Here is a 13,998-nt window from a genome sequence, read left to right on the forward strand (position 1 = left end):
AGGATGGAGGTAAAGTAATTAAACCAACAGTAGTGTTGAGTGCTAAGTCAGAGGTGTGCACAGAATTCTATACAAACACAGAAGCTGGAAGCCGAGGGAGCCTTCTGGAGGAGGAGGTCGACTAGCTGAGGGGAGACATTTCAGACACAGAGAGAGGACTTTCTGAAGCAAGAAAATGGAGGTCGGAAACAGATTTGCACTTGGGGACAGCTACAAGTTGGTTTGGTGTGACTAGGACTGGATGTGGGTAGGTAAATGGCGGAGAATTAGTTGAGAGATAAGCAAGGGTAGGGTCATAGGGAACTTTAGGAGGATTTTAACCAGGGTGGGCACAAGAGCAGTTGTGTGCTTTAAAAAGTTGGGGTGGCATCATTCCAGCCCAGACTTTTTTTTTTTTTTTTTGAGGTACGCGGGCTTCTCACTGTTGTGGCCTCTCCCGTTGCGGAGCACAGGCTCCGGACGCGCAGGCTCAGCGGCCATGGCTCACGGGCCCAGCCGCTCCGTGGCATGTGGGATCTTCCCGGACCGGGGCACGAACCCGCGTCCCCTGCATTGGCAGGCGGACTCTCAACCACTGCACCACCAGGGAAGCCCCCAGCCCAGACTTTTGACTTTGCTGTCAAAATCCAAGAAGAGGGAGACCACTTAGGAGTCTCTTGTTCAGTCTACTGGGGAAGAGTGAAAGCCTGAGCTGCGATCAAGGCAGTGGCACTAAAAATAGAGAGAGGATGACGGCTCTGAAGAGACTCAAGGGGTTGAGGTGGAAGGGTGTGAAAACTGGTGGGATGTAGACACAGAGGATGAAGTGCTCTGTGCTCTGTGCTCTGTGCTCTGTCTTCAGCGTCAAGGTGAGAGGCGGTGCCATTTAACCAACATTGGAATATAGGAACGTGCTCAGAGATGCTCAGTGGGCACTTGGACAGACATGCCAGCTATAATATTGAGCAAACACACCATGTGTATTGTGATCAACACACAGCTGTATTTTTGCCTTTACTGTCTCTTTAGACTTTATTCCAGAGCTGGGATCTTCCCTTGGCCCTGAGTGATCCTTGAGGGTGGCACTGGGAATGCGAGCCATAAGAACGGGACTTTTCCCAACATTCTCAGAAAATCAAAAGTCCTCTGGTTATTTAGTGAAGCAATAAATAGTCTTGCTTCAGTCCTTGAAACGTCCCATCCCGGGAAATACCGCAACGGCTTAATATTAAACCTTCTCCCTCCTCAACTCGTGATTGTTTCAGGACGGAAAGCTGGAGTGGGGAAGAGGGATGGCCCTACCCTTCTCTGCACATCCCGTCTGCTGTGTTCTGTCTGCCCAACAGATTCGAAGGGGATTGGACAGGTAGGGGAGACGAGGAAAGGGAAGGGAAGGGGACTTGTATCTGGATGGCATCACACTCTTGGGTCCTTGTAGACGGTTAAAGCTGGTATCCCTGGTGGGCCAGGCTCTTGATCAGAGCCGGTTCTTTTTCTCCTGGGGCACTTTTAGGATTCCTTATTCATGCAGTTGTCTTCACTCAGAAAGATACACTGCTATTCAAACTGGTAGTTTTCAACCCTTACCCCACTTCTGAGAATACCTCCGGCCTCGTCCAGCAGTGAGGTCTCCTTGCCCCTGCAGGAGACTCTGCTACACAGGACCTAAGGTGACCCCATGCTTTGCTCTCTCTCCCAGAGAACCACGTTAGGTAAGTGGAAACGCACCACTCAGCCAAGAGAAGTCAGCACCTCTCACATCTTACCCAAGTTACCTAGACTCTTGAGTCAGGCACCATTTCTCCGTGTTCCCCACCTATAAAAAGTCATTCCAAAGCTTTACGAGCAACCTCTTTAAAGGCCCATTTGCTAAACTTGGGGTTAGTGAATAACACCACCCCACCTCTCCATCGAAGACAAGATGAATATCCATTGCATGGCATCCACTCTCCAAAAATCAGCCTTCGCAGATTTTCTTCTCCCTTTCTGATCCACCCCTCCCTTATTTTCTAGAGGCAATTTTTTTTAAATTACCTACTATGAAACGCATAGCTCTTAAGTGTATAACTCAATAATTTTTGATAAACGAATACCTCTGAACAGCGACCACCCCAATCCAATTATAGGACATAACCATCACCCCAGCAAGTTCTCTCATTCCCTCTTAATCCCCATCTCCCATAGACAACCACGGATCTGATTTCTATCACCACACATTAGATTTGCCTGTTCTTGAACTTCATACAAATGGAATCATATAATATGTACCCATTTATATCTGGCTTCTTTTGCTCAACAAAATTTCTATGAAATTCATCAATGCTTTTACATGCATTCAGTAGTTCATTCTTTTCTCTTGCTGAGTAGTATAAATATACAACTGAGTGTTTATCCATTTTCCTCGTGATGGACATTTGGATTTCTTTTTTTTCTTTTTTTTTTTTAGTTTGAACTCTTGTGAATACAACTAATATAAATGTCTCTTGGGAAAACACCTAGAAATGTTATTGCTGGGTCATAGAATAGATAAATGCTCAGCTTTGTAAGAAACTTCAAAACCATTTTCCAAAGTGCGTAAATCATCTTACACTCCCACAAGCAACTCAAAAGTAGTCCAGTTCCTCTTATATCAATACCAACATTTGTTGTCAGATTTTAAAAATTTGACACCTGTTTTTGCAAGCGTGAAATGGTATCTCATGCTTTTGATGTGCATTTCCAATGACCTCTCTTCCTCCAAGACCTGTGTAACTCCCTTGCACATTGTTTTGCATTACAGAATTCATATGACATCAGATCTGACGACCTCCTACTCTTTTGGAGCCCAGATGTTTATTTCCTCTCACTGGATGGGAAGGGTTTGAATATCCATTTTTCTTATGGCTTTTCATTTTTGCAGCTGCCTCGGCACTGTATGGATCCGGCTAGAGCCATACAGGGCATGCCAAGCTCCGTGAGGGAGCCGACTGTGCTGGCTTTCCAGGTCCATCTGGAGATTAATAGGGCTGGGAATCCAGGAGCATCTAACGGGGGGGCTCTTAGCTCCTTTACAGGCAGCTTGGGAGGGTGGAGGAGGTCAGGATAAGGGAGGGAAATGTGAAAACCCAAATAAACGTCTGAACTTCTAGGTGGTGCTTATTCAAATTACGCCCAATTCTCTGACCTGTGGGGAGCTAACCCACACCTATGCAGATAAGGGACCTTACAGAAAGATGGTGTTTGTGGGGCTTTCATACTTTATAGCTTAAAGCCCCTAGAAAGGGTGAGATTTGCTCCTATTCTGAGTGTCCCATGTCTCCGTAAATTCAGCAAACAAGAGTCACTTCTTTTCTAGGGTCCCCCAAAACAGAGATAGGGCAAGGAGTCTGGAGCCTCATTTTCCCTTAAGCCTGAGACCCCTGAATCCCAGAATGATCATGTCTTAGTCCCCATCTGCCCAGTCAACAGATCTGCTTCTCTCCAGAACCAATTTTGAAAGTCCCTGAAATTTCTGAAGCCGTCACTGAACATGAACACACATCTGACCTCTGAGTTGATTTCATCACCCAGCTGGCCCCTGTCTGAACCCCTGCCTCCATGGAGAATTCTTGAAATCCATCCTATTCTCCACCTGCAGCTGTTTTCTGGGATTTGAAAAAAAAATTGATCCAGCATTTTTAAGTCTCCCCAGTGTCCCTGCTCCTTGATTTCCTATTCCCACCAAGACTCTTTCCACTCCAATTTTCAACTGTGTTATCTGGTCATTTTGATTCAATCATAGTGCGAGTGGTTAACTCTCTTTTTTTTAAATTTATTATTATTTTTTGGCTGCGTTGGGTCTTCGTTGCTGCGCGCGGGCTCTCTCTAGTTGCGGCGAGCGGGGGCTGCTCATTGCGGTGCCTTCTCTTATTGTGGAGCATGGACTCTCAGCACACGGGCTTCAGTAGTTGTGACATGCGGGCTCCGTAGCTGTGGCTCACGGCCTCTAGAGCACAGGCTCAGTAGTTGTGGCGCACGGACTTAGTTGCTCTGCGGCATGTGGGATCTTCCTGGACCAGGGCTTGAACCCGGGTTCCCTGCATTGGCAGGTGGATTCCTAACCACTGCGCCACCAGGGAAGCCCCAGTTAACTCTTGAAACCAAGCCTGCACCTCATGCCAGACAGCAAAATTAAGATGGCAGGAAAGTAACTTGAGCCAACAGAGTATCCGAAATCAGCCATGAGCAGTAGCGGATCCATGAACATGAGGCCAAATGAAATTCAGCTGTCCAGCTAGAGGCCAGCACCCGTAGCTATTAATCAAAACAGTCCTCATGGGCACAAAGTATAGAAAGAACTGTCTTGCTCTGGTCTACCTAGCCACATTGCTCAAGAGGTCATAATGATCAAGACAGCAAATGTTTCTTTCTCATTTACCACCTGACAGGCTCAATGCTAGAAGCCAGTGGTACAGAGGGACCTCACACCTAGTAGGGAGAGATCCCCATTCAACAAGGATATTTAATAAATTATGGAGAGTTATGTTCCTGGATTAAATTTAGTCCAGGGAGTTCAGTGAAAAAAAAAAATAGAGCTTAGAGTCAGGAGTTCCCTAGTTTCTAAATGTCTTTGTCCGAATGCGTATTGCTTTTAAATACCAAATGAAAAATGAAAGATTCTTTAATCCATAAATAACTTGATTTCCAGAAAAATAAAATCAATATCCTGGTTTGTAGAGCCATCTTCCATTTGATGGGCGTTTAGATTACCCTATGGGGCTATGTGGTCGCACGTAACGTCCGTGTTATAATTTATTACAACTTTAGTGATTTAACGGAAACTCTAATTCCTGTTCATGACCGAAGGTGGAGTGGCAAATTCCTCGCCTTCCCAGAAGCTCCGTCTGGTCTCGTATGAGAGCTACACTCTTCTCCCATGTTGCCACATTTTCCCCTCTTGATTTCTGCCCAGCCCAAAAGACCCTCTGGAGATACAGCCCAAAAGCTCTTGACAGGGAGCCAGTGATTATGACTAAGTGTCGTTTCTGCTTATTCAGTGTACCATCCTGGTCAATCGTGGACAAAAATGACACGGTGTGCCAACTTGCTGTCAACTTGATGTGCCAAGACACTGACAAAATACAGGTTTCAACAAAGTCGGGGGATTTATATGATGTGGAAGAAGGAACAGCCACCCTGCATAGTTAACTACCAGCCTCAGCGAGGGGGCTTCTTTGCACATCTCCTCCTGATACATTAAAAGGTAATTCCATCTGTCTTGCAGTCTGCCTTGGAGAGTAAGGAGGGGAGGAAAGGCATAGGGTCGATGTGATGACCTGCGGGGTGGGCAACAGCTATGCTGAGGACATTATTTTGGGTGATACCCGCCCCGCCTGGGAGCAGAATCTTGACAGACTGCAAGCCCCTCAGGCGAGGACCCACCCCACAAGCTGCTGTGGTCCTGCCACAGCTGTTTCCATTTTTTATGACGATTTTCTCCGCGTTTCATTTTTCCCGGCCAAAAAGAAGCTCAGGGGGGCCCATCTGTTTCTCTCTTGTGCTTTTCCCTGTTCCCAGAAGCAAAGCAGACGCAGGCACGTGTGCACACACACTCCACACCAGGCACCACAAACTCCTCTCAGGACAACAAAGAACGGAACCACCAGTGAACACTCTCCACCCTGACGACACTCCAGGCACCTGTGATGAGAGGCGTCCCTGGGAGAGGAGGTGGTGTCCTCAGAAAACTTTAAAGGAAGAGTGTCTGTTGACAGCAGCCTTGGATGCAGGAGCAAACCTTCCCCTGAAAACAACCGCTTTTCTTCCTAGGAGAACTTGCAGATTTGTTTTGATTTTACTTTAACTTTTCTACTAAAAACAAAAACAGAAAAACAAACAAAAACGGGCCTAACGGTTTAAGCCCGCAGTGAAAATTCACTCAAATTCCAGAAAGCCTAAGAGAAATTATGCCATCAGGTTTAGGAAAAGTTAGAAACGAGTTGAAAGACCAACTTGCCCCTCAAGAGAGAAAGGAGTAGTGTCACCCCTGAAAAGGGCACTGAAAGAGCTGGGCAATGTCTCTAAGGCCCCAGGGACAAAGCTAGGGCTTTGAGGATGCCGTCACACTGAAGTACCCAAACCGGACTTTTTATGACTCTTTTTCCTTCACTCTGTGGCAGGAGGACGTCTCCATGTGCTCCACCTAGAAGAGCTGTTGCCTCTCATGCCAAAGTTGGTAGAATTCCCTCCTTGCTTCTGCTGTCATCAGAGTTTTCTGGAACACTAACTTTCTTATGCTTCTGGATCGTTCAAGAACCTCCAGCACTGGATCCTAAGAACAATCTCAGCCAAGTAAACCTTTCGATTCTTTTAAGCCCTGCCCCTCCTCCTTCCCCGACGGATCCACCTCCGGTCATCTCTCTGGATAATCTGTCCTCCACCCCCATCACAGTGCTGGATCATTCATCCTTGTACATCGGGGTTTCTCAGCCTCAGCACTAACTATGGACGTTTTGGGGGTGCGGGGGAATGTCCCGTGTATTATAGGGTGTTTAGCAGCATCCCTGGCCTCTACCCACTCAGTTGCAGGAACATCACTCCCCAGCTGTGACAACACTTAATAGTCGCTAGATATTGCCAAATGTCCCCTGGGGCAGGGGAACAGTTGCCTTGGTCTAGAGCCATTGCTGCGGGTCTACGTTCTTGTGATTCTTGGTCTAGAGCATAATCCTACTACCTCCCCTCCTTATTTAAATCTTTGAAGACTTGAGTCATGTCCTCTGAAGACCTTGAGTGAGTCACTGCTGAGCTGGTGTATCCTATGCCTTTTCCATGCTACCTCGATAACACGCAGGTATTTACCTGCATTTTACGTTTGCTTTGTCATTGCTTCCCAACTGTTTTATGTGGGTTTGTTTATTTTTTACAGCAATGCTTTTCAAGCTTATAGATGACTAGAGTTGTGCCTTACATTTTTTCTTCTTGGAATCCCCTGTAGCGCTTAGCAATTAATATAGTGTTGCATTGATCACAGAGTACATGGCACATATTAAGCCCTCGATAAATATTGGTGAAAGGAAAGAAGGGAGGAAGGGATAAAGGAAAGAAAGAAGGAGGGAGGGAGGAAGGAAGGAAGGAAGGAAGGGGAGAGGGGAGGGAGAAAAAATATTTAGTATCTTCTTGTAGAAGGAGAGAATGAATGGTATTTCTTTTTTTTTTTTTTTTTTTGCGGTACACGGGCCTCTCACTGCCGTGGTCTCTCCCGTTGCGGAGCACAGGCTTCGGATGCGCAGGCTCAGCGGTCATGGCTCACGGGCCCAGCCGCTCCACGGCATGTGGGATCCTCCCGGACCGGGGCATGAACCCGTGTCCCCTGCATCGGCAGGCGGACTCTCAACCACTGCGCCACCAGGGAAGCCCCAGTATTTCTTAATTATCTTACCTTTGCCAAGGTCTTCCTTTGTCCCCTTACTAGTATAGTAACTGCTCTCGCCAAATCGCTGAAATCATCATCAGAAAGCCAAGGTCTGGGTAGCCCTGACTTACGGCTTGGATGCAAATAGGACCCTGTTTTCTGATAACTTCTGATTTGAAACTTCCCAAAATGCAACCATCTCAAACCAAAAGTGATAGCACACATAGTTCTGTTTTGTTTTTCCATCAGTGAGCACACTTAGGAGCTCCTGCTGCAAGTATGGTCCAGACCTTGGGTCTCCGCAGCACAAGCTCAGAAGAACCTCCAGATGGTCTGTGAAGGTGGATCAGCAGTGAAGATAAGGAAGGCATGAAAACCCCTGAAAACCAAGCAACCGAAATGGACAACCACTGACCACACTCTTACAAGACCCGTGCATGTGGATTAGAGTTAGGGCGAGGTCTATCCAAGCTTGAAGTGGAACTGAAGGGAGAAACTGAGCTGGAGAGTAGAAAACAGAGTCATCTCATTGATGACTCCTAAGTTGCCACCCTGGAGGTTGCAGATAGGAAAACGGAAGCAAACAAACACAAACCCAAGAAGTGTTAGCCTGGGTCTTCTGAGAAGCAGATGCTGAGATGGGATGATGTGCAAGGACGTTATTAGAGGACATGCCTCTGTGAAGGAACATGGGTGGGGGGGTGGGGAGCTGGATGGGCTGGGAGAGCTCTCAGACCACCAGGCAAGTCTGACCCCACAGGAAGCAGAGGTAAAAGCATCCTAGGCGGCCGGGCAAGGCTGTATGGGAATTATCCAGCCAGAGTCGGCCTTCACAGGAATGCTGGGTCTCCCAGGAGCAGGTTTCCCTCAGCATGGCATCCTTGCTGGGCTCAGCCCTTGGCCAGAAGCAGCCTGAGGGAGGCATGGCTTCGGCAGCAACATGGGGCCGGGTTTCAGAGAGCAGCCACCAAAGCCTTTGTACAACTACACTCCCTGTAGGTGGAGGTGCATTCTCATGGGAGACAGGGAAGGGGGACATTCAACTGGATTAAAGGAGACTGTGTGCATCGTTGGTGAAGAAAGGGATGGTACTGACTCAGCCCACAAGCTCAGGAATGCTTAAAAACTATGGTCAGAGCCATTGCCTTTTCTCACCTGCTCTCTGAGTGCAAGTAACCACTCCTCACATGGTGAGCTACTTTGCTGTATGCAGAGTAAAGATCCTTCATTTTCTTTACTGCTGTGACATTAAAATTTTTCTTTTTAACTATAAAAATGCCCTGCTTGTTGTGAATAATTAACAAATTGCAGATGTGTAGAAATAAGGCGTGGAAGGGCCCACACTCTCCAGCTTCCAGTGGAAACCTCTGTTAACCACTGCACGCGCCCTTCCATTGCACGTGTGTCTGGTAAGTGCGAGAATGAAAAGCAGGGCAATGTGATTTACTGGACTTCCATCTCTCTAGCACTTTGTGCTGAACACCTGTCGTTTTTGATCCTTCTGATGCCCCCAGGAGGTGGGAGGGCTCATTAGCCCCACATCCCAGGTATTTGGATGAGAAGGCAGCAGTCAGAGGAACCAATGAAACACTGAGAAGCGGGTAGGCTGGGAGTTAAACTAGGGCCAAAAAGCAAGGAGCTGACAGCACAGAACCACTGACCAGATTCCTGTTATGACTCTGAGCTTCTGGACAGAGAACCTGCAGCTCATACCAATGCGGATCCTGTTCCTGTCTCCCAAAGATTATGCTAGACCTTCTCTCTCAACAAGATATCTTATATGAACTCTGTGAAAGGTTTCCCCACTCTCCCTGGGAGACAGATGGGGTGTCTTCCTTCCGTGAGTGTCAAGACTGCATTTTGACCCAAGATTTAAGCGGGAAAAAAAGATCTGTCCATTCATCTACTCATAATAACTTGCCTGTCCTACCTTTCAGTTGTTAGAATAAAATACCATATCAGGGAAGAGTTGATTCCTGAAAATGCTGCAGAGTTCTCAACCCTGTAGCATACAAACAGACTATTCCATAACCTCCAAATCTTACACTACCCTCAACTGGTTGTACATGCTTTTGAACAAGCAGGCACTACCCCAGAAGGAAAGAAAATATTACCACCAGGGATGCTAAACTTGCACCATGTTTACATTTGATCATCTCTATTTACAGTGAGATCTGCCCACTGGGCTTTGTTTTCTACCTAAGGGATGATTACCCTGAGTTGCCGGGGCGCTGAGTTCCTCATCGCCCCCAGTGGTCTCAAGTCATAAATTCCAAGTCGCTATTAACGTGGCCAGACAGATTTTTAAGACTCCTATAGACAGCAGACAATTAACCATCTCCCATCAGCTGGAAAATCAGCTCAACGGTTATTCAAGTTCATGTCCAAACTATTTTACATTAAGGAAGGCTTAGTAAGGTTCCTCCAGTTTCAGAACTAGAATCCCTCTGAAGCTATGGAGACAGGAAGAAGTCCAAAATGGGAGCCAGCCATGAGGAGGAAGGGTTATGCAAAGTCCTATGTGCACGTGGGTTGTAAGTCAATTACCATAGTCACTAGTTGCTTTCTTTTTTACCCAAATCACTTTATTGGAGTAGTTGTGCTAATAAGTCCTACAAGATACCAGCCTATACATGTTTTTTCTAGTTTGCTCTGTCACTGGAAATTTATGTGCAAGTGTGTACTTACTTGGGGCAATTTGTAAAATGGCCAAATGGAGATGCTTGACAGTGGCTGGGCACCAGCATGGATCACAGATCATTCCTGCAGTGAGGCAGAAGGAAATATTGGCGCACAGAGCAAGTCTTCCACCCTCGGTATTGGGGCGCTGGCCACCAACTCAGAAGGGAGGTGCCATAATCAAGCATCACCAGGAGGGATGCTGAGAGCAGATTCCTGTGTCATCCCAGGGAACATCGCGGGCAGGACTGATTATTGCTTGGAAGACCTCATGAGTGAAGATGGCGGGGAACTAACACAAATAAGACAAACAAGTAAGCCTTCCATAATGTGGACTCAATTTCCATTGTTGACTTGATTTCTCACGAGTCTCCTTTTCAACCGTTCTATGCTCCATGAATGACCGAGTCCCCTCCCCAATGCCTTTCCCCATTGCTGTATATGCAAATTCTATCTGGAGTTCAAGAACCATCTCTAATGTTACCTCCTTCACAAAGCCTTCTGTTAGCCCTCCTTTATCCCATTTTATGGCAATTACGGCTTGAGGGGGTACTCTTGCCTAAGGAGTGGTCATTTTAAAACAATTATGACTATACCAATCTCCTATGTTAAAATATCTCAAAGGCTCTCCTTGTTTACAGAATAAAGTCAGATCTCTTTTATCAAACCTGGAAAGCTCTTTGTGACCTGGCCTCTCTCTATTCTGAGCAGCTTTATCTCTGCCTCTCCTGGCTTTGTTTGCTTTGCCCTTTAAGCGAAAGAAATACCATACTACTTGTCACTCCTTGCCATTTCTCATAACTGTGGCTGGACCTGAACGGGTTCTCTTAGCTGATCTCTTGACCCCTTCACTTGGGTAACTCCTACTCATCCTCTAAGCCCTAACTGTGAGCCACCTCCTTCAGGAAGCTTCCCCTCCCCTGAGCTGGGTCAGTTTGTCCTCTCAGAGCATCTTAACACCTTCTTTTCTAGCATTTACCACACATTGTATTGCAATGATCTGTTGCCATACATGTTCTTCCCATGGGAATGAAACTTCTATGAAGATGATGTCAATGTTTTATCTGCAATCCAATACCTATAGAGCATTTTTTTTTTTTTTTTTTTTGTCTGTCACTGCTGTGAATGTAATTGGGGCAACATAAAACTTTGGTGGAATGTTTTATTTCCTAATCACTCTGATTCCCATTCCTTTGACAGAGTCACAAGGAAAACAAAGCTCCAAGAGGCGTCAGGGTTCTTGCCCACCTGGTACCTATCCTTTTATCTGGTTCCTCCTGGAATTATTGGGGTTGTTGATAGAAACTGTCTTAGTCAGTTTGGGCTGCTGTAATAGAATATCATAGACTGGGTGACTGATAAACAACGGAAATTTATTTCTCATAGTACTTGAGGCTGGAAAGTCCAAGATCACGGTAGGGGACCATCTTCTTGTCTTCTTGCTGTGACCTCATAAGGCAGGAAGGGGCTAGAGAGCTCTTGGGGGGGTGGTTGGAGGAGGAGGGGGCTCCTTTATAAGGGCACTAATCCCCTTCAGGAGGGCTCCACCCTCATGATCTAATTACCTCCCAAAAGCCCCCACCTCCTGATACCATCACATGGGGGTTAGGATTTTAACATATGAATTTTGCAGGGAAACAAACATTCAGTCTATTCAGAAATATATCAACTTCCATGTACCCAGGCCAAGGAAATCTTATTATGAGATGACTTCATTAGTGACACATCATTACTTTAACCATATTCAAAACTTAGGTGTGTCAAGAATTAGAAAGTTTTAAAAAAAAACATAAAATAATAATTTTTAAAAATCCACACTGAAATTTCCTCTCATTAAGAAGGAATTTCAACACTCTAAAAACTAGAAAGTAACGTGAGGTTGCAATGATTTCCATTCCCAAGCCTGGAAATAACAACGTTAACAGTGATATCTAACAATTCAAAGATCTATGAAGGAAAAATAAAATATTACTAAGTCTTGAAATTCTAGTAGAGTGCAGTCTGGGCCTTGAACTTGTACCTTTTATGGGAAATCTATTTGACTGCAGATTATAACTTTCTACCTGGGGTTACTGATCTGTTTTGCAGCCAAATCAAACAAGAAAGGCTTTTCCAAAGTGGAGCCTGGGCAGGGTTTGAATTTGTCATCCATCTCTTGTGCCTCATTCTCTAGGTCTTTCTTGGTGATGGCTGCTCTAATGGCCACCTCTCCTCCTGCCCGCAGCCCAGCTGTTCAGGAACAAAAGAAGTGGGGCATATTGCATGACAAGAGTGTGAGGAAATGAAGAGCAGCATCTGGGGAGGATGAAGAAAAGCAAAACAAGTGTAAAGTCTGGAAGCAGTTAGACCAGAGCTGTCTTCCTGTCTGCAAACGGGAATCAGTTATTATTTATGCTGTTGTTCAGCTAGATTTTATCTGAATCTGTATCACTGCCCGGTGAATTGATAACAATGTTTCTAGGGGAAAAATACATTCTGAATTCCAAACAAGGCTGTAAATGAAAGTTTGGAAAATAGTCTGTTCTTACACTGGAAATTACATTATTTTTATTCACAAGTCTTAAGATTGGAGTCAATATTTTTAGGTGCTTTCTCAAAACTCTTAATTCTTCCTGAGCTTGTCATTAACCCAAATGTCTCTGTTTATGCCCACAAAAAGCGATCCCAACTGATGGTTAAAACTAACATTTTCAGGACTTTACTTTCGACCTCGTTGAATTTCATTTGGCTTATTTGGATCCATTCCTGCTAACTCTCAGATCATCCTGAGTTTTGATTGGTGAAGCTATCAACATTAGTTATGCCTTTCAATTATTGATCACAAACATGTCACAAGCATTTCTTTTAGGGCTTCATCTAGTTTTTCTTGATTAAAATGTGGAACGGGACTGAGGCAAAGTAGAATCCAAGTGATCCTCCTCTGGAGATTTTCTGTCATGTTAGCTCCCATTCAGTGTTGAACGACTGAAATACGTTTATGAGAAATGGCCATCTTGAGCACAAGAACAAATTGGTTTTATATCTGTTTCAAGTCCATTTTTTTAATATTATTTTATTTTTTAATTGAAGTATAGTTGAGTTACAATTTTGTGTTAGTTTCTGATATACAGCAAAGTGATTCAGATATATATATCTAAATTTATATATCTATTAAAAATTATAGGGCTTCCTTGGTGGCGCAGTGGCAGAGAGTCCGCCTGCCGATGCAGGGGACATGGGTTCGTGCCCCGGTCCGGGAAGATCCCACATGCCGCGGAGCTGCTGGGCCCGTGAGCCATGGCCGCTGAGCCTGCGCGTCCGGAGCCTGTGCTCCGCAACGGGAGAGGCCACAGCAGTGAGAGGCCCGTGTACCGCAAAAAAATATATATATATATATATAATTTATATATATTTATATGTTTTATATAAATTATAGATCTATAGATAGATATAGATATGTATATATCAAATCCAAGTCCATTTGTTAATGTCATCCTGTCTTGGGTACCACTCAGTTATGATGCTAGAGCTTCATGAGTCAAGACCAGACAGTTGATTGGTCCTTCCATCACACCCTCTAATAAAGAACTCACAAAAAGTATATTTTAAATTACCACCTCTTTGCTTTACATCTAGTGAAAATATCTATTTTGAAATATTAAATTACAGTATAAGAAATCAAATATTGATATTTCTCGAAACTGAGCCTCAGTTTTTTTTAAAAGTGTGAGAAATGCTGCTGAAGTACCCAAGACTCATCCTCCAAGCCAGTGGATAAGTCATGCGCTCATTACTGAGATGCCCTATTTCTTCTCTGCAGGGACACTGTGGGACAAAGCTAAGCCACTCAAAATTACTTTTAGATGCAGTCCTTTCAACTCTGGCAATCAAATCTTGTTCTGGGGAGGAAAGAACACTTTATACCTTGAGACACATTGTAGATAACTTCTAGAACTTGCAGCAATTGCAGTAAAATGAGTTAGTTGGGC

The sequence above is a fragment of the Phocoena phocoena genome, chromosome 19 (assembly GCF_963924675.1).
Source record: "Phocoena phocoena chromosome 19, mPhoPho1.1, whole genome shotgun sequence".
Classification (NCBI taxonomy): Eukaryota; Metazoa; Chordata; class Mammalia; order Artiodactyla; family Phocoenidae; genus Phocoena; species Phocoena phocoena.